The 25,536-nt window shown below is 42.7% G+C and overlaps 1 protein-coding gene across 12 annotated transcripts in view; it reads left to right on the top strand.

The window, feature by feature from the left end:
- FGGY (FGGY carbohydrate kinase domain containing) overlaps positions 1–25,536 on the top strand; it is a 297,390-nt gene that overhangs the window by 134,006 nt on the left and 137,848 nt on the right. For 5 of the 12 annotated variants that reach the window (XR_014695699.1, XR_014695700.1, XR_014695701.1 and 2 more), the window contains exon 1: positions 24,993–25,200. The exons of 4 other annotated variants lie outside the window; for them this stretch is intronic. The gene's annotated coding sequence lies outside the window, so the exon portion shown is untranslated. Of the gene's footprint in view, positions 1–24,682; positions 24,726–24,992; positions 25,201–25,481; positions 25,532–25,536 lie in introns of those variants that run through there. 3 more of the 12 variants (XM_084528567.1, XM_084528563.1, XM_084528568.1) reach the window with 3 other exon arrangements.

Here is a 25,536-nt window from a genome sequence, read left to right on the forward strand (position 1 = left end):
GGTGTTCCCCAGGTGTTACAGTATGATGTCTTATATCCTTTATCAGCACAATATGTAGGGCAGACATACTTTCTTTTCCGGTTGTTTTCAGTGGGTTCAGTTTTAGGCCCCCAACATGTTCGTTGTGCCTGCAGCAGCGATGCTGCTGAATGTGCTCAGCTCTTCCTACAATCACTGCTTTCAAAAACTGTTTGTTATTCTGTAGGGCTGGCCCAGTATTATTTTCTGAGAACACAGTCAGCACCTTCACCCAAATGAAACCAGTGTGTGGTTTCATTGTTGTCCTCAGAAAGAACCAGATGAGTCCTACAACTCTACAGCTACTCTGTGATATTAATGCCTGTATTCTGTAGCTCCATCAACAAACATAAAACGTGTAGTGTGGCTCTGTTCAGCTTTGCCTCTTACCTATTTTCTCATCAAACAAGCAGGAGTTTGATGGCAAAATCTTGAATTTAGGGCTACATGATTCAGACAACAGATCTGACTGAGCAGCAAAGCTCAGTTTGTGTTCCAAAATGTAGCAGCACAGGTATTTATTACAGGAAAGCCCCCAGAGCACAACAGTTAGAGGAATGATCTTTCTGTAAAATTTTACAACACGTTTATAGGATTCTACAGAGAAGATCTTTAAGAGGTAATCTTTATTACATTTCAATCCAAATCTCTAAATATTTGTGATTTCCACATATCTGTTAAAAGGCAGCCTCTAAATGGGCTTATCCACGGTCACGTGCTGGGTGCGTCACGCCGGAATTGATACCATCATTGGATTATCCTACTCGTTAGCACTTTGAATCTTCGTAATGCACTTTGAAGTCTTCAGAGGAAGAGCTTCATGGGAATATTTGGAGAGCCTGATTCAGTTCTTAATTGGGCTGACTCATGCTGAGTCACCAGGAGTTCCATTAGCTGCGTCCTTAAATGCAACACTCAGGTTTTCGGAGGGCTGTGTGGCAATCAGACACCCCCAGCTGCTGCTGGAGTCCCACGGGGTCAGGAGATCTGCTTCCATTATGCCCTCTGGAAAGTGCTGATTTCAAGTCTACCAACCAACATGGATCTGGCTGCAAAGCCAGCCAGTTCTGAGCTCTTCTGGTTGACCAACTGCTTGCCAGGCAGCTTTTGAAAATTATCTCCTACTCTGGCTTCAGCATCATTGGCATCTCTTACGCACAGAGAGTTCACCACACCCACACTTCTCCATCCTGCAGGAAGTACTTGGCCAACAGAAGCACAGTTAAAAACACAAGAAGCATTTTCCCTTAATTTTGTAGGAAAGGATTTTTACTCCATAAGTCAGCTCCTTAATAAAACAGCAAAAGGCGGTGAGTAAGGCACCTGATGACTAAAATAATTTAGGTTGTGGGAAGCAGCAGGGTTTGATATTGAATACAAATCTGAGTGGGATTCATTTCACCTAACTTAAGCCATCTGAAGCTAAGCCTTCAGACGAAGGAAGCCACCCAACTCTTGATCTCTTGTCAATGGGGACTCGGATGGTGACTCATCCCGTCGGTGTTGGTTCTTCTGGGGTGAGGTGGATCGCCCTTTGATGTTGCTTCCTTGTACCACTTCCTAATGCTCTACAAAATACAATGATTGCTGATTGATGTTAGACAGCTAAAGTTAGGTAAGATAAAGACTAGCACTAACATATTGCCATGTGCAGAGACCATATTTAATAAAAAAGAGAACACTGTTTGCAAGGCCCATGAATGTATGAAAATAATGATGGAAATGGCCAAAACCGCACATAATCAACCAGGTTGTGGGGATGCTTGTGGAAATGGTCATACTGGCATGGACAGATACACAGATGTGGGACAGAGCAACTGTCCTGTGGATGCTAGCAGTTTTTCATTTAGCCTTGTTCCAGACATACCCATGCACTCACAGTGTCTTAGTAACTTTATTTTCCTTTATAGGTGTTGCTTGTAGCAGCTTTTAGCTCACTGCCACTCTTTTGGGGTGGGAAAAAAGGAGGCATCTAACCTCACCAAAAAAAAAAAATGAAACAACAGAATTGATCTGTGACAACTCTCCGAACAGTAGAAGGTTTGACTTGAGAGTAACTGGGCAATTAAATATTGAATGTAATAAGAAGAATATTTCCTTTGTGTTTCTTGTGACATTTCTTTGGTTAATTATATCATGCATCTATCCAACTTATAAAATGTGATGCTAAAAATGTTCTGCTTTTAAAGTTAATAAAAACATGCCAGAAAACTAGATGTGTTATGAATAATACTAGAAACGTTACAAATAGTGACGACTGTGGAGCCAATGGGTCTACTCCCACAAGTAAAAATTAGCAGGCATGAATAAGAATTGCAGGATGACAACTGTAGTACTTTAAATCTTTGAAACACTTCGCACACTTTCACCCTGGAGACACCTTGCAACGAAAGCAGCGGAGATACAGGACCTGATCCTGTACTGTTACGTCAAAAGGACCTTTGCCAATGACTTCAGTAGGTCTAGGATCAAGCTGTATAATTTGCCCAGGGTTGAGCTGGATGTCAGTGGCAGGATGAGCTCAGGCTTCTGGACTCCAACCCTATGTATTGTCCATGAGAGCATACGAACACTTACGTGCTGTGCCTTTTAGCATGGTTGTGACTGTGTAAAACACTCCTGCTTTCAGTTTCATATCATTCCAATGGTAATATGGCTAGAAGTTTAAGAAGCAGATTTTATATATATATGCATATTTAAGAGTTGTATTTGGAACGACCTCCTTTTCATAAACTGCTTGTGGACCGTAACGACAAAGGCTGTTTTAAGGTTCTTTTCTCATGGCCACACTCATCCCCTGTCTGATCCTAGGAGAAAGAGTAATGAAGATGAAACACAGTCAGGGTAATAAGGGTTGAGGCAGACCAAAATGGAAGGGCTTAGGGGACAGTGTAGGTGTTCCTTTTTTATTTTATTTATTTTTTTTTATTTTTATTTTTTTCTCCAGAAGACTGATGAATGCATAATTCTGGAGTAAAGCCCAGATCTGAAAAGAGAAGGGATTGTCACAGGTAGACAGAAAGGGGAAAGGTTGGATCTGCCCTGAGGGCTCAGCCTGCATTTCGGCCTCTTCCTCCTACAGTATCGTTCAGTGATGTTTTGTGTCCTGGTACTTGCAAATTGTTATTTGGGAAGAAAATCAATTGGGACAACTGACAGCTTGCTGGATATTTCACCTAGGGACAGCATTTGCTATGTAAGCTGGTGACTTGATGTCGACAGTGTGCTTGCTTTTTGCCCACGCCTGTACATGCGTAAGTCTCATTGATGTTGCTGACGCTTGTTTGTGAAAAGGTTAAGTAAAGCCCCAAGTTGCACTATCAACATTTCGGTCTGAACTAATAGTTGTATTTATGAGGGCTGATCAAATCTGATTGAAGTCTTTCCACAGACATTACAGGGCTTTGGGATGGGCCCTAACAAAGTCCAGATTTTTTAATTTATTGCCATATTGCAAAAATGTTCTACATTATTTGCTTATTGTTGCATAATACTTGATTTTGGAAACTTATTTTTCTTATATTAGAATGAGAAATCTGGAAAACCGTTGTTTTATGAACAGGACTGGTAAAAAAAACATGCATGATATATTGTAACTTATTGAATGAGAAATTAACCCACCAACAAAACAAAATATTAGACAATCACAGAAAAAAGATTTGTCATGGTAAAAAAAAAAAAGCAAAAAAAACCAAAAAACAAACAAACAAAAAAAACAAACCAAAACAAAACAAAACAAAAAAAAAAACAAGCTTTTGATGGGTTGTATCATTTTTTTAGGCAGCAGTACTTTGATGCTGTTTTGTTCTTTGCCAAATTTTCTTTTTGTTTTGCTTTAGTTAGTATGCACAGTTTTCTCTAAAAACAATGCTTAACATGCAACGACAGCAGAAGGGTTAGATATTTCAACATCTTATCTTTGTTTATGAAGACTGTCCTCAAAAAAGGTAAGTGCTGCTAGGATCATTTAGCCAGGTTTTCCAAAGAAACAAGACTCGTGAACAGTATGTGCATGGCAGTCTATTATTCCCTTTCTAGTAACATTTAAAGTTTTTGGCTGAATTAACCAAATTTGACTGGGAAGTTGAGGTCAAAACATAACATAATAAAACTTGTTATAGATTTTGTGAAAATATAATATAATATATGCATGTATATGTATATATATATTCATATATATATAAAATCTGGCCAATTAAAGGTAGAGGGATCCTTTTAATGTCCCTTATGAGAGAAACACAAACACAACCCTTGTGTCAGAGAGTTCACGTAGAACAGGCAGAGTGGGAAGTGGATTTATTTTGTCCCTGTGCTCAGGGAACTACTTAGAGAGCAATGAGTTTGTCCCTCTCTAAATAGAAATGCAGCAGGTTGGCTAATTGGATGACTTCTGCTTCATGAAGGAAAGGAGTTTTTCAGAGAATAAGGTGCCACCCCGTGTGCATAAAGACTTTGCACACAGATTAAAAATAGAGATTTAAGACTGAAAGAGAAAGATCCAAACAAAAAGGTACAAAGATACACTGGAGGTAGCAGGGGAGGGGATGGGTGAAGGATGTTGTGACATGGGGACTGGACGTGATGGCTGGGCAGGACTTCCCTGTGTCTGGCTGAGCGTTGGGATGCAGAGCTTCAGGTTTGCTTCAAAACATGTGGACAAGCAAAAGGATTAAGTGAAAGAGGGAGTGAGGAAGCTGATCTTACCAGCTGCATTTTGCTGTGAATGCTGCAGCCTTTTAGAGTCACTGCACAACAGCGATGTGGTGTAAGGTCTCTCAGTTTGCTGGCAGAAGCAGAAGCTCGTACAGAGGGAGTTGTGGGGTACTTGCAGTTCAGAATAGCTATATCTGTCTGGCTGGACAAGAACCCTGGATATTTTTTCCTTGAAATAACACAGACCCTTCCCCTCCTTCTTCCACATTATCTACTCTCCCTACTGAAAGCAAGGGGAGTTTCCATTATATATCTTCAGCTTTTGCCAGTCTTTCACATCTTGCTCTATTTCAGATCCCAGAGAAGTTCTTTTTAGGGCTTAATTCTTAGCAAATGTGGAGGTTTATCAGAACCGCTTTTTAGTGCCAAATTGATGTGCTTGCTCTGTCCTTCTCAGAGCTACTGAGATGAGTACAGTAGGATGTGAAGACACGACATTTCAGCAGGTCCGTGATAATTGCCTGGATGCTCGCTTTTACCCTTGGATAAAGGAAGTCAGCTTACTTCTCTTTTCCTGAAGGCAGCTTATTTTGCATGTGCTGAAAACAAAAGCAGAGCAGTAAGGCCCCATTACAACGTTATTTCTTCTCTTAGGAGTACAGTTCTGCCCTCACGCTGCAGGTTACCGCCTCCTCTTGGGGCCTGTGCGACTGCTTGTGGAGCCGTGCTGTAAATTAGATTAGAGAAGTAATCTGACCTCACGAAAACAGATACCCCCTCTCTGATTTTCATGTGGGGTTTTCAGAGCTGTGCTGTTTCAGTGATGCAGTTCCCCACGTAGTTCCACAAGCAGTTGGCAGAGGCCGGGCCAAGCCTCACGGCTGCAGCAGGAATCACTCAGCTCTGGAAGCGCCTGATAGCTACAGAGCACCCGAAATGCTTCGGGTTCACAGTGTCTTACCTTTCTTTAACTTGTTTCTGTGTTCAGGGCTAAGGCCCACTAGTAGCTATTACCTGTATCTTCCTCAGAAAACCCCTGTAAGTGCATTTCATGGCATAACTTCAAACCTCTCTAAAGCTTTTTTAACTTACTGACATTAAGAACTGATCCACTGACATAGATGACAGAGCTCTGCTGATAGTGAGATTGGCCACAAAATTGAAAAGTCATTGTAAATGCTTTAATACCAATGGATTTAGGGATTTCCTCAAGCACTTTATAGTTATGTTCCCAGCTTTTTCTCTGCTTCACTGTCGATTGTCTGCTTCTCTCCCTAATCCTCTGTGTGCTTTCTGGAGAGCTATCTTCGCTTCCTGCTGACAGATAAAAATTTATTGTTGCTAGCTTTAATGTGCTTCATGTATAGAGATCTCATTCCTTTCATGTTAACATAGGAATGTTTTGGTGTTTTCTTTTAGCCTTGCATCGTTTAAAGATAATCCATTATTCTGTTCCCATTAGCAACCTAGAATCTGAGGTTTTACTTTCACCTTGATATTTCATTAGTTAAGGCTTGCTCACCACTTTGAATACTTAAAGTATTAAATATTTTCAAAAAATGATTATTTTATATTTCCTAAATGATTAGCATTAGGATTTTTTTAACCACCTCTTTCCATCTAATGATGGAGTAATATCCCGTGTCACTTCCCTCTAGAAGCCAAAGATGGTAGACCAAAACCATCTATGGAGTAATTTCTTTAACATCATCAGTCTTCTGACAGGGAGAGATTTAGCTCTGTACCACTTACCATAGTCTTGCTTCAGCCTTCCCCACCTTTACCATCCTCCTCCTGCTGTGGGTCCTTTTCAAGTGGTTGTTTATGGATCCCAGTAAGACCTGCACTGCACTGGCGATGCATTTGTCTATAGCAGAGCACACCGTCCAAGCCAGGAGTATTCCTGATGCACTCACTCTGATTTATGCATTAGAAGATTAAATTTCAGCGTACCTTGGTTGATCATAATTACAGAATTCTCTCTCTTATCCATTAACAGTAAATGTGGAAACAGCTGTCCTGTGCAAGACTGTCAGGGGATGGAGGGCTGGCAGTGCTCTGGATACCACTGAGGCTGTGTGAATATTCACACTGGAAAATTAAATACCCCCCCGCCCAGTTTTTTACTTTTTTTTTTGCTTTTTAAAGGCAATTTACCTGCAAAAGAGATGTAGTTTTACTATTCAGAAGTAGTCAGCAAGTGATTCTGTCAGTTTACTTAGTGCTGTGAATTACTTGTAGATTATTCTCCAAGACTATAAACGCTAGTTCTTATCATTACCGCTTGTTACTCGCCACTTAAGTCGCCAGGTATTGTTTCCTTATCAGTAACTGGATAACTCCCAAACCCACAAAGACTCATCGCATTTGTAAGACATCTTTTCTGAGGCCAATTTATGCAAAAAGTGTTGTATGAATACTTACAACAATGCTCTCTTTGAATATACTCCTTTCTATAACTCCTGGCTGTGAACAAATGAAAGAGAAGAATATGTTTGAAGCAAATATAGTTTTTACGCATGAGTACCTCTTGGTAATACTTGATTGAGTTGTACCATTGTTGCAAGAGGTCTCTGTGAGAGAAGTGTTTGAGTTTCTAGTCTATGCTAATTTTGAGACGTGGACAATTTATTGTAGTAATAGAAATGGGGAGTTCTTCAGACTCAATTTTCAATAAGACCATTTCTGATATAATTTCCAATCTTTTCCTACTCAGCTTTGATAATAAATATCCCTTGAGGACAGAAAACATGAATCTATTGAGAATCTTGGACACGGGGTTTAAATGATTTCATTTAAAGTGCTGTTCATTCAGTTCTTGCAATCTGTCTGTCTCTTTCTTCAATTCCTTGTGTTTTTACTCCAAGAAATCTCCCTTCCAATTAAGTGAATGAAGCTTAGAATTGAGTAAAGCTGTCAGAGGAAGCAAAATGAATATGACTGATTTTTATAATATAAATTGAAAGCAATTACCAGTTTTCTACCTTCTTGCTTGCTTGGAAAATTTACACTTAACCCAGCAATACACCTTAATTAAAGGCCTATCTATCTATCTATATAACCTTTTCTTTCTAGAAAAAGTCCTTCTCTGAGCTCTGTTAAATTTACTATGGCTTCATCTCCTTATTAATAACCTTTATTAATGACCTTTTTGTATATTTTCAATTAAGTTTCTGGTCACATTATAGCACTGAGGTAAGAGCTCTCTCTGACCTTTAATAGGATGTGGATAATAGAACATCTCTGGCTCATGTTCTCCTTTGGTAGCATAACCTCCCACTTTTACTGAAATCACCCATGGAATTTGCAGACTGCTAAATGCGTGTGTTGCATTAAAAAAGACTACAGCAGACTGCAGCAAAACTAGATGGACATCCATTCCCAGCCTCTGAGTTAGACAGTGCTTAAACAATCTCCCTTTTTCTTGGTTTTATGGCAAACACTAGTGGGAGACTGTGAATGACTCTTAACGTAAGATACAAATATTTTATTCTGACTGATATTTTCCATATGGCAGGTCATGCTTCTCCCTACATGAACCGTACGCAGTATACCATGGGGCAGAGAGTGTAGTTACTTTCAGATGATTAGGACCACGTCATATTGGAATTCAGATACTAATGTTCCGGCATTTGGACACCCAGTAGAATTGGTAATTAACGATATACAATGATAAGGGATGTTTATGCTCCCTTCAAGTCCAAATTATTTCTGGGTGGGAAGGGTGTATTTGATGGCCAGCCAGAGTTTTGTCAATATGAATATCAGAACCAGCTGCTTTTCTTGCTGTTCTGCCATGACTGAATTAATCTGTACTTCTTTATGTCTTTGTCTTTTCTCTTGTAACCCGTACCTCATGATGCTCTTAAGAATTTTACTGCCAGAGGCATCTATCATGTATTTCCCTCTTGATAGGTGATTATTATATTACTTCACTGAGTATGAAAACCTCAGTTCCTCTTCAGCTCCATATTATTTTTGTTCTTGAATCATACTTAATTTGGTACGACAAATCATACAACCAGCTTCAGGTGAAAGTTGCCAAAGCACAAAGGGGACGAATTAAGTTAAATTTGCCAAGGTGACATGTCTCTGCACTGATTCCTGTCGATATTTCTGTCTCCACGGACGTCTGAGTGTTTAGGAAACCTCATCTGGCATGTCCACAGAAGAGGGGGGGGTCTAAAGATCAAAGCAGTAAATTTGTCCCAGATGAGGAGGGGTTTGATATTTCAGATGGAGAACTTGATCTAGGGCAGACCCTCACTGGGTGCCAAGGGAGAGGCTCCGGGATGGGCTCGGCTCTGGGCAGGTGGTGCCACTCCTGCGCCGGGTGACTCACGGGTGTTCCTGCGTGGCTTTGTCCTATTGACTTGAACACACGGCTCAGTGAATTTCTGGTTGAACCTGCTGGCAAATGTGCCATGTCAAAGAGTCGTGGGGCAACATCTTCTTGAGGCGGGTGCCTGGCTCCCAGCACGGCTTTGGCAGCTGAGATCCGCAGATAATGCTCGCAGCGGTTGCGTTATTTCCGAGGCGGTGCTGCCTGGGTTGAGGTGCCGGCCGCCGCGTCTTGCCCTGGAGCAGCAGAATCTAACAGTCGCCGTCTGTGCTGTTTCACTCTTAGTCAGCAGGACTCATGCTTCATCACCGTTCAAACCGAAAATGCGTTCTTCATCATCATCCTTTGTACACCTGTCATGGTACCTGCCCTCAGCTCGACCGGTATTTCCAGCCCTGTCCACCCGAGGATCTGCTTCTCCCACAATTTTCATGCTTCCTTTTGCGTCACAGCCCATGTTCCTGGTATGAACTCCCTGACTTTTTCCAGCAGGCTTTGAGTCTTTGCATACTAAGCCTTTCTTAAATAAGCATTTCAGCTTCTGTTTCTCTACGGAACTGAATTTATGACTACATGCTTTAGGTTTTGTTCCTGTTCTCCTCCCCACTTTCTACCTCCCTATCTGTCCTGAGATTGTAGGTTGTGTAGCCTCCTGTTTAACATACCAAAAGCATGCAAACACATGCTAAATAATTAGGCAAATATTTTTCAATTGCTTTCATTGTGATTTTTATTATCATTGTTTTGGTCTGGAGATGTGGAAGCAGAGTGAGCCAAAGTACCTGTCTGCGTCCGGAGCTGGGACTAAACCCTGAATTTCCTGACAGCCCTTCAGGCTGGACCGTATGACTGCTCTCTGTATGTTCTACCTTGGAAAATGTTCATTTACAGAAACGGTCTGGAATTTGCATAATTTTGTGGCAGCAGTATCTGCTCTGCTCAAAGGACTGGTTTTTATATTCAGGCCATTCCAGCTACACTTCTGCTAAACTGTAGTAAAGGAGATTACTGTGAACGTTGAATGCTCCTCTAATGCTCTTTTTCCTACCGTGAGTTTGCTGTGGTTGCTACCAGGCTGTTCTGTTACTGGGAAAAGGACGGAATGGCTTCAGAGAAAGCACTTCTTTTAAAATGTGATGCACGCTGGAAAGAGTCTCCAGGGCCGTGTGTCTGGGAATTGCATTCAGGCTTGTATTTGGAGGCTATTAATGATGTGCAGTCCTAATTGCAGAGGAGGGAAGGGACTGTGAAGCAGCAAATCTCTTTCTGTTGATAAGGTGAAATCGGGAGGGCAAAGCCGAGGAGGGAACTGCTGTAAGAGGCAGTGGTGCTGTGGGACTCTGGTCCCATGTACTAGCTGGGGTCTGACAGCCTGCTTTATTTGCCATCACTTTTGTTCCCTCTTCAGGTGAATCCACCTCCCCTCCTGTGGCTACTTCTGCACCAGGGCCGAACATGCAATGCCAAAAGGAGAGGACAGAATGCTCTGGCAGACAGGCACGCAGGATTTTCCTCCCTGCTGTCCTTCATTAGGCTCTGCCAAATCCCAAAGGCATCCCCGAGCAATCAATGTGTTTTCCTGGACATAATTTTAGATAGAACCGGGAGGACGGAAACCTTTCCTGACACTTATTTCTGGAATGAGCTAATTTCTGGATCTCATTTCTAGATCAACTGTTCTTCTTGGTGAGAGGTGAACATGGGATTTAAGGGAAGAAACTGAGCTCTGAGCCTCTGCCCAGTACTGTCAGACACTCTGCAATGGCTTGTGCTGTCCATCTCCCTCACTCTGCACAGGAGACACTGGAAGGGGCTGAAGATGTGGTGGGAAGAGCCCCAGCAGATCGTGTGAAGCAGCGCATTCTCCAGCTGCTCAAAGGGACACCAAGGAACGCCATGGTGCTGGAATGCCACGGACCTAAGGAAAGGCTTTCTGCAAAGAAGTTGAGTGGGAGCAGATATATCAGACAGTCTGGAAGATGGGACATGAAGAAATTTTGCAAGAAAAGGGCTTGAGCTGATTGGGAGGCTTAGAAGGAGGATGAATTTGCTGGAAATTCATTTTCAGGAGGAGACTTAGGAACAGCATTTAGTTCTTTTCTGATTTAATCCAAAATCATTCAGTGTCTTCCATTTTTCAGAAAGCCTTAGTTCTCCTGTCATCTGATTATGTGAGGCTTTCAGCCTTCAATCAAAAATAATTCTCCTGGTTCTTCAGGTCATAGAGAAAAGCTTTGCCACAGATAATCCAGTTTGAAAGCTGAACGCCTGGAGTGTAAACTGCATCCCTTCAGGGTAATGTGTGGGTTTCCTACTGGCATTCACCACATTATGTTTTTAGAAGTCACCAAGACCCAGTCAGAGCTGCAACCCATATTTGGGTTTTTAGGCCATGTAATTTACCTAAAGTGTGGTAGATCTGTGGGAGGAAGATGGAACAGCCCAGAAATGGCATCATTTTGACACATGGAAGACAGTGATTCAGATATTTCACAGGTACATGGACTACTGCAAAGATGCAGCTCATAGAAAAAACTTGACAACGTTTAAAGGACAAGTTTGGTAGTGTCAGTCCCCTCTCCAGCGTGCCAACTGGTCATTTTGGTTTGCTGTATAAGCAGAGGGCTCAAGGAACAGGTGAACACCTGGTTTTCTTGAGAAAATACACCTGTCTTCTACAGAAGAAGAGTTGTGCATGAAGCTTCACTTGACACTGCTTGATCTGGACTTATTCTGTGTATCAGGAGAGGACCTCAGTCCCTGAGGATGCTAACCCGGCACTTCTTGCTGAGCTTAAATTGACCTGCCTAATTTAAACCAATCTGATCTACAAGTGACATAATTTGTGCTGTGAAAGAGCAAAATGTGCCAAAACTTCTAATAATACGCTTTTTTTTTTTTTTTCTGTCTGTTTAATCTAGTATCTGATGTGAATGGAGAGAAAGATGATGTGCAACACATTCCCTGCAACAAAGTCTTCAAAAAGAAAATGTAAATGCATGAGTATGACACAAACTCCCCTTCTGTTAACACACACTCACAGAAACTTGCTCAAGTTGCCAAAAGCATAGTTAGCCAACCTACAGTGTGTATATGTGCAATGTACTGAAGGGAGGGGACAGGTCTAATTTATGCACTTGGCCCTTGGACCATGGTTTACCTCAATACTTCTCAATGTGCAAATTCCGTAAATCTTACTGGGAGAAGGAATGTCAGCTCATGCCAGGCTCTGGACATGCTGAAAATGTCACTCACACAGATGATGACTTGTGTTTAATTTGCTGTTGCGGATGGGCCTGAACTAAACTCTCTTGTTCCAAACATCTCTAAATTTGGGAGGTTTTGGCACCCCCGTCCAGTTATGAGTCAATAGTTCTCCATGTTCCAAAGAATAAGTATTAGGCTGCAAAGGTGGGAGTTGTTATGTAAATGTGATAATATAAAGGAATACTTGTATTAATACTTTTGTTAAGCCTCCGAGCTAGAGGTTTGCCAAGGCTTAAGTGGACTTGGGATGAGCTGGACACATCCAATTAAACTAAGTAATGTGACTTTTTTTTTGAACAAATGTGACTCCTGGGTGCACATTACAGCTGTTGAATGCTCCACCTCTGCTGCGCCTGGTCCTCAGAGGTTACAAATCTGTATTCCAGCATTGAAACCAGGCCTTACTTCTGATTTTGTTTGGTATTAAATACATGGTTTCTGATTTTCAGTGCTTCTGTCAGAGAAGTGAATAATACGGTGTGTTGTTGATGGATATGCAAGCCCTATGAAGAAAACCGTAAGATGAAGTTAAAGAATTGTGTGTCCATATTCAAATTAAGTGCATTGGACCTCCCGTCTCTCTCCTGATGTCATTGTTCTGTTTGTAGTTTCTATATCATGTTAAAGTATTTTAAGATTTCTCTCAGTGTATGTAGCAGCTGAATTTCTCCTATTGATGACATAATCAACATCTAATGTTCTGCTTCTTCTGTTCTTTGGAGGGAAATTGTGCAGTTTTGGGCCTCGGGAGCTGGCTCAGATAGGTGTAAGATGGATCCCTTGAGCTGTGCAGGTTGTACCCTGTGCTCTGATGTTGTTCTCTGGCTTTCGGTGCTAAGGAAAGGAAGTGGGATTTCACTTCACAGTCTCCCACAGAACCCTTCATTTTATTGAAATGTTTTGTGATTCACCTATCATCATGCAGCAGCCTCACTCCAACCCAACTGGAGTGGGTTTCACTGCACAGGGCTCTAGCTGGAATCGCTCTTTCCAATCCAGTTTTTCCTTGCTGCTGTGAACCATGACAGTCCTATTGTGGCAGAAGAAGCTGGTTTTGCCCCATTTTTATTTCCGTGCTGTCTGAAATGCTGTGCATTTCCAGTTGCCCACACATGGAAGCAGTAGGCAGTGTAACGCAAGGACGGAGCAAGCACAATGTGCTACATGAGGATCAGCTTAGCATGTTGGATCAGTGACACTGTGCAGCATAATACAAACCGCTTATTCTTTTTCACAGCTGTTCTCCCAAGCATTTAAAACACACATTCTCCCTTAGCATGCAGGAGATTTACGTATTTCACTTCCATTGACATGGTAAAAGAGACCCTCCTCACTTGCAGATTTGTGCTTTTAATAGGCATCCAGCACAAAGGGGAATTGAGTACATGTGTGTGTCCAACAGAGACTAGACCAGAACCAGCTGCAGGCACAAATAACTGCTTAGGAGGCCCATTTTTTTGTGCTGATTTGGTAACTCCCAGGACAGCCAAATCTTCCTTTTTAGGAATGGGAAGAGGAAAGACAGAGGACATCATCTTCAGATTGTATCACCCGTGGAAGAGGAGAGTCAGCAGGGAGAGAACTCCCTACATGAGGTTCTCCTCTCCCTGCTGGAGCAGCTGGAGCAAATAAGGTTCAGCAAATCGTGGGCAAATGTGAGCTCATCTTGCCTCCTCTCTGAGCTGGCAGAGGAGTCAGGGTGTTTCGGGCCCTGAGTCAACGCTGTGATAAGTGGCTCGCGTGACTTACTAATTGAAGTTAGAGATCCTTCAAGATACTGAATATCTATGGCAGAGACTTGCTTCTCTCCGCCTTGGTTATCTTGCACTCCAAACTCTTTCAAGCCATAAATGTAAGTCAAATGCATTGCAAATGGTCGAAGGACGATGTGGATTTTGGGGGGTAAGGCTCTGTGTGCGTTCTCACTGCCAGGAGAGGCAGAGGTGAGTCACCTGTGCTGTGTGACGACAGCGCAAGCACAAGGAACACAGTCCTCAGCAAAGTCCTTGGAGAATTAGCCACCCAAAAGTTCAATCTCAAAGACAAAAGAAAACAGCCTTAGGAAAAAAGAAGTTGCAATGACCGAGGCCCTTAATTTGATGCCAATGATACCTCAGAGTAAGCAATTTCCCAGAGGATCGTCAGAGATGTGAAATGAATAGTAAGAGCTGCTTTACAGGCATTTGTGGGCGCACACACCTGCTTACAGCAAGGGAAAAGACAGTGCGTAAATGTCTGGAATATTACATAAAAGCTGTCTGGTAGACTAGGCAGAGCAATTAAAATCCATCTCGCTTAAACGAACCCTGAGTGCAGGTCAAACAAATCTCATTTTTATTGTTCCTAGAGGAGATGTCTGCACAGGAGACAAAAGGGGGATGCAGCCGTCAGGTTAAAAAATCAAGATGCCTTTAAAAAATTAAATGTTCACAATAGTGCTACAGCAAGCTAGATAAATGATATATTACAGCGATGGTTTAAAACTAATTGATGACTAATGTTGTAATGCATTCGTAGCTACACTGATCTATTATATATCTTGGCCAAGCTGAAGGGACACTTCAAGGAGAAAAATTGCTAACTGTTTTAACCTGATGGAACTTGGGGAAAAAATAGTTACTTTAAGAGATAAATGGAAAGGTTGTGACCTCCTAATGTACATCTGGGTCTTGCAATGCAAAATCAAATTATCATTAAACAGAATGTGATCTGTGATGGAATTAAAGCAGCTACAAACCAGCACAGAAATTTCTGTAGGGAAATACAATAGAGCAGCTTCAGCTGGGACCATTAGCTGCAAAGCTGTAGGAAGTGCCTGGCTAAAGAACTGGTGAAACAAGTTGGTATGGAATTGTTTTGCTCCAGAATGAAAGTTCATTTAATTGGAGACTGCGAGAAAAATGTAAGCGTATTTACAGCAATTTACATATGTAAGACATTCTATAAACATCGGTTAATTAGTGTCTAAATAATTAACAATTTATTCCAAGTTCTGAGTAACATGTGTGTCTCTGGTTCTTGGAGGGGAGACAGGAAGCCTCATTTTCCCCTCCTCATTTTTGTCATGCCTGAGGCTGATGCCCGCTGGGTTTTACCCTTGCAGTTGGAATTCGGAGAAGATGTCAGTCAGGCTCTGCTTATTTTCACATCTAATTCATGCAAAAACCAGGTTTCCTCCTGAGGCAATAAACTGGCCCAGATTTGCTTCAGAGTTTGGCCTAGGTTCAGTGAATGACTCACTTTAAGTAAGGTACATCCATCTTCCTGGCTGAAACACAATATGGGAAGTGTTGTCAAAGAGCAGATACCCCCGTACAACTACAGCTTACAAATTCGGGGCCTTAGAAACAAAATCTGATGGCTTGTTTCATCCCCTAGCTTCCTCTTACCCAATATTAAGGACGGGGATGGAAGAAGAGCATGGTTACTCAACCCCAAGAGCCAGTGTGGGTTTTTGCATGCGAAACAGGCTGCAAGTGGCCGGGAGGCATTGCTGGAAGCTGTGCTAGGAGGAGGTGCAGTCGGTGAGCCTCTGGTCACTGGCTCTGGGGTGCTGCTGCAAGGTCATATGGAATAAATACTGCAACAGGTTACAAATGGAGATACAACGCTCTGGGCCACTGCTAAGATATGGATTACCTTGAAAAGGCTGTAATTAAAAGGCCAAAGATACCACTGAGATCCTTAGCCTTGCTCGGAGCCTCTGCGTTGGTTCCCTGAATATATAGGGGCTTGATATAAGAGGGAGCAATTTCAAAGACAGCCCTCACCACGGGTTACACTTTAATTTTCTCCTGGTTGAGAACAAGTTAATGCAGCAAGAACACCACCGGCTTGCAATACCGTCTGAGCGCAATATATTCCTCTATGATAAATTAATCTTCCAGTGGGAAAGGAAATGCTTGCAATACCAAATTGCAAATATTTTGTACTGTGAAGGGTTTGATGTTCCAAAAACCTCCAAGCCTCTATATATTTAAGCCTGTTGTACGTCGTGCTTCCTCCTTTGCATTCGCTCAGTTTTGGTTGGAAGCCCGATACAGGCAGCAGCTTGGAAAAGTAGTTCTCTAGCTCAAGGTGGAGCAGCTGAAGTCTCAGCCCTGGAGATCTTTCTTTTTAAAGAGGCTTTCCCTTTGCTACCATACTAAAGCAAAGCAACAGTAACAGACACTTTTCCTTCCATATCAAGCTGACCTCCTAAAGCTTGGTGCTGAGTGAGTAATCCCTGGATGGCTATTTTTTTTAAGGCAAAAAATGCACACAAATTAGCTTTAGATTAAGTTTTTAGCTACTATTTAAAATATTCAGCCGCAATTTAAAAATAAAGTGTGGAAAAAATACTGAGTAAACTTGAAGCATGGCACTAGCCAATGAGATTGTAATAGAAGATTAGAATGATGAGCTCCTGCTCTGAAAAACTTGATTAATTCAGTAAAAGCTTAATTTCCTTCCCCAATTCTTCAGTTTACTTCATTTTTTTTTTTTTTAAATGAGTTATAACAGTAGAATACACAAATGAATGAGTGGACAGAGTTAAAGTATCATTCCCTTTGAAGAAAACAGAAAAGATCTACTGATTGTGTCAGTAGATTAAAAAAGGTATGGACAGCTTAGTGTTGAATTATCCTCCTTCCAGATTGATAGGAAGATGGGATATTTATGCCTCTTTCTGCCAGCAATCATTTTCCAGATTTGAATGTGTATCAGGATGGATTAATGAGCTCGTATAGAGGTGCTCTGACCCCTGGCCACCCTCCCAAAATGCTGTCACCACCTTGGGGGGATCTGTACAGGCCCCTGTGCTCTCAGCAGCGTGCCCATCGCGCTGGCGCTGTGCCCCGCACGTGGGCTTGCTTCCCAGCTTCTCACCCTGTGGCCAAGGGAAACGCATCCCATGAGATAATTATCTGCCATCCTAATTCCTCAGTCCTGTGTCTCCCAAGATGTTCGTTTCAGCACACCAGGTGACGACGGGAAGGAGACACGGATTAAAACATCCCGTGGATTAAAACATCCCGTGGTATTTCCACGATTGCGACATGCGGTAGGTGAGGAGGCTGGTGCGGCGTCGATCACGCTCATAAACAACGATCCTGGCGATTCTTCGGGAGGGTGGAGTTACACAAGCAGCCTCGTCCTCCTGCTTTTGAAAACAATCAGACATCAAATAGCCTAAAATAAGACTAGAGCTACAATTTATTTCCTTCCTCAGATGTTTATCTCGCTTCATCGCAACACTTCATTGCTGTGGCTGGCAGAAATGGCAAGAACGTACAGTACTTCTGATTTTTGTTCTGCCTTGCTTTTTATTTCACTTTCAGTTTTTCAGACAGGTCAATGATTTGAAAAGTTGATTAAAGCTCTGATGGTTTTATCATTGCTTCAGAAAGAAAACCTGTAAAATCCAAAGGTTATCCACGGTGATGTAGTACTGTGATTTTTAAAGAATGCTTAAAGCAGTTTCCCTCTGTTGCTTGTGCTTTGCCCTGGAAGGAGCTCTGAATAGCAACTGTCTTGCGTGCCAAAAACTTTTTTAACTTCTGTACAAAGATTTTAGAATTAGAATAGTTCAGTTGGAAGGGACCTGCAAAGATCATCAAGTCCAACGGCCTGACCACTTCGGGGCTGACCACACGTTAAAGCACTTTAATAACAGCATCACACAAATGCCTCCTGAACACCACTTGTCAGGTTATGTTAAGAATGAGAATGAGAAATTTAAAGTGTACCTTTGATGGCTCTGTTATGTTTACCATCTTTTTCTTACTCCAGCTTGAGTAATTTTTCTGAAGTTTTGGTTCTGATATGGTTTCAAAACTGTTGATTTTCCCAGGAAGCCTTAAGCAAGAATCTGGGCATCTGCCTCACTGTTTTGGCAGCTCAGACAATTGCAGAGAGAATGCAGTCGTCTCCCCCAGTCCCCTGACAGCATCCCATTTCCAGCGTTTGCAGCCCCCCTGTCACAGTGCCCGGTACACGCAGGACTGACAGGAACTGCTGGGGAAACTCCTGTTTTCTGGGCCGTGACCTATGAAGCTGCATGATTTCAGGGAAGAGCAGGTTAGCCCCCGGAGGAGGGAAGTGTTCCAGCTCTTTTTCACTGATTCTGCACAGAAGTCAGAAGTTTTCAACGTCAGTGAGAGCGTCAGTGTGTGCATTCTGATTTCTGTGTCAGGCAAAGCACAAATCCGAAGCACTATGACAAGCGTGAGATCAATCATGCCCCAAATATTTGAAGTCACATGAAATGTTGGAGAATTAACATTTTATATCTTTTTCTGGAGTTCTGAGTGGTGCAGGCGTTCTGTTACCATATATTAGAAGCTCAGGAATTACTTTAAGTTTAGAAAATAGATTTTTGTAGCAAAAATGAAGCAGAATTAACAAGATCCCCAAATGTCTTTCTACTCACAGCTGCCTCTAATTGTTTCATTACTTTTTTTTTTTTTTTTTTTTGTATTGGTTTCGATGTGACTACCTGCTGACAAGGAATCTGTAAGAAAAGAAGAAAAAGCAAGAAATTTTGAGACCCAAGAAGTGCAATATAAATCCTATGACATTTTCTACTATGTGAATGTCCCTAGATCCCAGACTAAAACATCCCCCCAGCTGAATCTCTCACAGACTTTCCTTATTCCAGAAACTTGGCCTGAGTTAGGAGGAAACCCATCACTGTCCCTTAGAAGTTGAATTGCATCAGTGTGGGCAAGATGTGGGGCAAAATTCTTTAATGGTGTAATTCCATGAAAATCAGAAATACTGCACCAGGGCTGAATCTGCCCTTTGGTATAAAATTATTTCCCTAGGGGCAACACTTTTGGAATCGGTATCATGTTTTAATTATAAACAGACAATTTGTTTTGGGTTGTGTACAGAGCATGAAAATGTAACTGCATAGGAACTAGCTACATATATGGGGATTTTATTCCTGTTTCTAGTGCTCTTTAGTTTATTTGTGTATGATTTGCAGGTGGCTAAATGACCCTGCAAACTTCTTTTTATGTACTTGAATGAGCCCCTGTTGAATTTCAGATTTTAAAAGATGACAGCACTGGCTTTAGATTGTCATTTGTACATTTTGCAATGAGTTTAGGAGAAAGGCAGCATATTGTTTATAATCTGGGAAGTACAGGTTCCAGTTAACAGTCTTATCCTTGGAGAGCGGACAATGATGTTTTTTACAAATGAGCAGATGCTGATGGTACTTTGACTTCCATGGCTGTGTTCACGAACGTCTGAATTCAAAGGGCAGAACAGGATCTGCCTTTTGTAGAAAGTCCCAGCCACGGAAGCAGACAAGACGTGCTGCTCGGAGGGTTAGAGCCTTTTTCTGCCCCTCTCCATGCTGCCTGGATTTTGGCATCGCTGTATGATAGATCACCTCTGTAAGGAACGACTTCACATAAACTAATTCAAAAGTCTTGAGAGGACGTTGCAGAAAAATATTTAACCTCTGCTAGTTGCTTTTCATGAGATGTACGGTATTGTGAAATGTAAGGAGCTCAACTGATTCTCGCAGCTCGGCTTGTGAAATTCGTTTCCAGCTCAACACATTGTGGTTTCACGATTTTGCACATCTGGATCTTGCCATGGGGTTAGGAGGGAAGACGGCTCCGACGAAGCAGCCTCCCAGCCAGAGCAGGGCCGTACGTCGGCTCCTGGGCAGCAAGGGGTCGGTCGGGGGCTGGCCCCAAATTCCAACCTGCCTGCCCTCACCTGCTGGCTGGCTTCTGTCCCACGAGGCACAGGCTGCACAGTTGTAGCTGGCCCTGCCATCAGTGGTCTTAGGAAATACTTGGCTATAAATGCTAATGATAAAGTCATCTTTCTGATATTTAAGGAGTGTAAAGGGATGTGCAGAAGTTGTATGTGTGCACAGACCTGGGAGCAAAGAGGACATTTTCACGTGCTGGCACCATGAGTGGTTACAGCAACAAATGTGTGCAAAGACTGTTGAGCATCCCCTCTGCCACACTGCAGCAGTGGGCTTCCTTTCTGGCCGAGCACTTGGAAGGGGAGCTTCTCTTTGCCTAATATGCGGCGATCTGGCAGTCTTCCCAGAGGGGAGCCAGTTGATGAAAACATGACTTAAAGCCAGAATTATCAGCATTCACACCGCAGAAGGAGAGTTTACAAAAGTGGCATGTGCATTTTCCCTTTGTGCATCCCTACACAAGCAATAAAGTCATCCCATCTTCCCATCAGGACCACACGGTATCACAGAGCCCCACTTATTCTTATGGCATTGGCAGTACAGTTCCAAAAGAAAAATCCCTGCGCTCCCTGGAATGCCTGACTGTTGGGTACCAGAGTCCGAAAACATCCTGCCTGCAGTCAGCGTTAGGAAAACAGAGCAGCACTGACTCAAGTGCCAAGCAGTTTTTTGGAAGGCTGGCTCCCTCGAGAATAAAGGATGTTGGTAGCCAGCCAGGAGGGCAGGCAGGAACCGGCCCTAGACAAGACACTGGAATTTTGGTGGAGCGTGAAATCTTGTATGCTTGTTTATATCGGCTTCTGACTTTTGTATTAAAAGGTGAGCTACACAAAACTTAAGCAAATGAGTCACAGATTGATGAAATCTGAATTATTTTGCTAGTTATATTTAGAGCTGTGTAAAGCAGGGATTTTCCTTTTTGGCTGCTCTAGTGTCTAAGGGTAACTTAACATCTCTGTTAAAACCAGAAAAAGTCCCCCAAAGGAAATTTCCTTTTTTTCCTATTATACACTCTTCAGAGTTTAGGTTTCCACTCAAAAATCCCTTATCATTACATATGATTGAGCTGCTTTTTACTTCCCTGTTTCCCTGTGTGAATGAACAGTCCCGACATGATAGTTCAGTAAGCATTTCATCCCAAGGATTTCCCAGCTTTGGTTTCCTACACCAGTATTATCCTGCTTTAAATGAGATTGAAAACTACTTTAGGTGCTTGTTAAAACCGCCGATGCAAGCACATGCTACATGATCCTTTATAAATCTTTCCTTCCCTTCAATTGTTATGTTAATCAATACCTAAGTAAGCAGAATTTTTGAATGCTCAAATATCCAGTTCTTTTACAGCTCTGCTGCTATGAGTAAAACAATTTGCTTATCTGCTTGTTTTGTTTTGCTAAATGCATTGGTTGTAGATGAGGATTTCTGCAGAGACATTCCTGAAAACACTATATGTAAGTGCGAAAATTGAAAAAGAGAAAGTAATTATATATATAGCTGGATTTTATATTTTTTCCTTTTTGACATAAATTTAGAAAGATTTACAAGATAACAGATAGATCTGCTTGGGGCTTTATTTCCAGTGTAGCAAAGCAACTCTGTAGCCAGCATGGTACTCCCTTTAAGGTCCCTCCTCCTCTAAAAAAACTTGGGTAATGTGAACTTGTCTTAGCAGTGCTGTCTATGCCATGTTTGACCTCAGTGACGGATATGGGATGAGGATACATCCCACCAATCTCTCTTTCATCTGTGCTGAAATTTGGCACTGAACTGGCCTAAGAACTTTTATTTTCTTGTGGCGTTAGTTTCAGTTATCAACACGTACCCACGCTTTCTGATTTGGGGCCCAAAAGAAACTCCCAAACCAGTTCCTGTTCATCCTCTGGGGTGCACTCAGTTGGACTGAAAGATTGTGGCTGGAACACTTGAGAATTCTGAATCATTCGGAAATGCCAACGTTCTTCCCACTTATTTTTGCAAAAGATTTTGTTGACTTCAAAACTAGTCTAGCGTTAGCATTTCCAGCACGGCTTTGGTGGGCAATTCAGTAAGGCTTTCTGCGTATAGTTTTCTCCTGGGACATCTCACTTGTGCACGTGTGCTCCTGACATGACAGGCTGCACTAACACTCTCCAGCAGGCTGGGATCCTGGGCCAAATCCTGCATTCGGGGAGGCAGAGAGATGTTTTTGTGTTGATCCCAATGGAGTGGGACTGGATCTTTATTTCCTTGACAAGGCTGGAAAACATTCGTTCTGTATCTTTCCCCTTCACACACATATTTTCTTTTCTTTGTAGAGTAAGTCATTTGTCTTTATCTCACCATTCACCTCCCTCTTTGATTGCAGTTAATGGAATTGTCACCTTTATGTACTCATGTGCCATTTCTCAACCTGTCTGGACTTTGGCCTCCAAAGGTTACCACTGCTAGTGAAGTAATATGATTAAGTGAGTCTTTTCAGACAGATTTATGCAAGATTTCTTCTCCAGCAAGTGTCACATCTAGTCTAGTTCTGTAAAAGAGAATATTTCAAAGATGCCAACTGTCATCTATAAACACTAAATTGTTCTGCAATGCTGGTTGAGAGGACTGCAGGCCATATCAGAGCAAGGCTGATTTACGCTACCTGAAGCTGTAGCTTGAAATACGGGCTTTGGGTAATCACGAAAAAAAGAACATTCCTGTCTCACAGAAAGCACATTTAAAAGGGAATTTTCATTAGTTACTCTCAAATGAAAAGGTAAAAGGATACATTTTAAGTGACTCTGTCCAAAATCTGGGAAGATTGTATAAAGCAGTAATAACTGAAGCAAAACTACAATGGTCTTGTGCTTCACTTAAGGTACGTAAACCCACATCACATTTTCAGATTTACACATAGATTTTGAAGTTGTAGGAGATACTCTGCACACATATCTACTCTTCCTGCATTTGATATGAAACAAAAATTAATCATCATTATTCTGCACTAATATAACACCTCTTAACCCTTAGCTTTCGGAATATTTCAGAGGAGTAATGGATTAAGTCTCATATGGTCATGGGGGTGTTTGATTCTTTCATTTAAAAAATAGCATTTCCAGGACTGATTTTTGGTGAGTGGAGGTCCTGTAACTGTTCTTGAAAATATTTTCATTTGTCACCCCACTTGGAATGAAACCATGCGAGGGCAAGAGAAGTGTAATGAAAGTAGAAATGTATTAAGGGAATGTTATGTATTTCAAAAATATATATATTTTTTTTTTTTTCCCCCATATATATTTTTTCCCTATAAATTGGAGATGAAAAAGACCTGGATAAACTGAGATACTAGTGTGATATAGATGTAAAAAAGGCAGTGTTGATCCCTGTCTGTAACTAAAAGCATGCATAGGAAATTATTATTGCCACTGTGCAAGTCACCAGCAAGACATCACTTTGAACATTATATGTGATGTTGGGCTGTGATCACTCATGTTTAGAAAATACAAATTCTGACTGAAACAAGTGCAGAGAAAGATTATTAGGTAGTCCAAACCTTGCTGCTATGAAAGAAAATGTAAATGGTTAATACATAACTTCGCAAAACAAGGGCTAAGAAGGGATTTAAGCGGTGTGTATAAATACACTGTAGGAGGAGAACAAGTGTTATTTATATTAAAAGAAAGTGTCAGCCAGCTATGAATACACAGAAATCACAAAAAATATTTTTAATGAACAGAGGAATGGGATTCTGGAACAAAACAGTAAAGAAGGAAGATAGTTGGGGGGTGAAAAGCCAGAACTATAAACTGGAGCTCAGTGTGTTTATGGAAGAGTTTACAGGATTTGACTGTCAGGGATGGTAGAGGAACACTTGTGTCCTTTTCCCCGGTTTCATTTTACTGCTTCTCAGTTGCACAAAACATTTTGGTATATCCACAGTCACAGCACTTCGTTTTGGATCACTGAACTAACGTGAAACAGCTTGTGTCCATGCACTTTATACTTTCTCTGCGTGGCCCACTCCCCCAGTCAGACCAGTCCTTGCTGCTGCTAATTTTTCCCAAGGGCCAGGTCCCGCATGCCGGGACTGGTCTGACTCAGACCGTGATGTGCACAGCTCAGGACAGAGACATTTGCATCCCGCTACAGGAGGTGCAGACCTCCTGGGGCGCGAAGCAGAGCATGAGAGCACAAACTCCCACGGCGCAGTGAGCTGACTCGGAGTTACAGCCAGGAGGGTGGTATTTGTTTTTAAACAATCTATTCAAAAGCAAAACATTTGGACTAACACAAGGAAGCGATGAATATTTCAGTTTAGGTCTAATGTCCTTTCCCTCTCTGCCTAGATGCAAGGTATCCCCAACGGAAAGTCAATTTTCACAGAGGTTCCAGTTTTGTAAAGTGCTGCTTTCTGTCAGAAAATCATTCCGACGGAAAATTACTAACTGGTACTAATACGAAGTGACTAGCGAAGGGTTCAAAATGATTCAGTGGCCAAGCTGGAATGAGAACCCACAGCCCCTGACCGCTAACCCTGAGCTCTGACCACGAGACAACACTCATCTTTCCCTGAGCAAGGTTGCCCTCACAGTATTTCTGCCTGGGCCGAAGTGGGAAAATTCTGGAAACGTTTCAAAAGAGATTTTTGTTCAAAGATTTCCTGACGTGGAAGATGAGGAGGGTATGTGGAGAAACCCTTGGTGGCCCTCTGGGGCCTCTTCAGACGGGCTTCGACACGGCAGCGTGAAGGTTTCCATCCACTCTCCTGAGGTGGGTGATGGAGGAAGGTGTCAGGGCCTGATCCTGTCCCCCTTTTTGTGCAAACCTCACATAAACTCAGGGTTTATTCCTCACATCTGGGATTTTTAAAACAACTTTTTAGGTAAAACTCTCAAACGGAGCAACCCCACGCAGAAAATCTGGCTCGCACCTCACCGTCCTGCTTTATCTGTTTTACAAGTGATTATGTATTTACGGTCAAGTTGGGGAATGCTCATTTCAGGCATAACCTTCGGTTTGCTTCCTCGTGTTTACTCTTCCCCTGGCTCTCAGCACAGCTGCTAAAGCGAAACCCTCCAGCACCCTCCTATACGTCTCTGCAGTCCTGTAGGGCACTGGGGCTGCAGCTGAGATCCAGCAAATCCCCTTTAACAAACCAACGACAGCCAAACCCCTCCCCTGCTGGTGCTTTATTCGCTTGGAAAGAAAAGAGAAGCACGGCTTCCTTTCCGAGGCAGGAGCGCTGGTACGGGCCGAATTCCTCACAGGGCACGGGCGGCCTCGCACACGCCGGAGCTTCGTGAAATGGCCGGGGCCGAGCTCGGCGCAGGGGCCCCCGCACGAAGCAGCCGCGGCCCCCGAAGCCGAGCGGGGGAGGCCGGGGCCGCCGCCCCTTCCCTGCCCGCCCTGCCCGGGGCCGGGGGCTGCGGGGGCTGCGGGGCGGCCCCTGCCCGGCAGCGGGCGGCGGTCGGGGCCCGGCCCTACGGGGACGAGCCGGGCGCGGTGCCCCTGCCCCTGCCCGCCCCCGGGGCGGCGGCCATTAATGGTCGGGGCCCGGCCTCTCTGGAGAGCCGCGGGTTGT

The sequence above is a fragment of the Aythya ferina genome (assembly GCF_964211825.1).
Source record: "Aythya ferina genome assembly, chromosome: 8".
Lineage (NCBI taxonomy): Eukaryota > Metazoa > Chordata > Aves > Anseriformes > Anatidae > Aythya > Aythya ferina.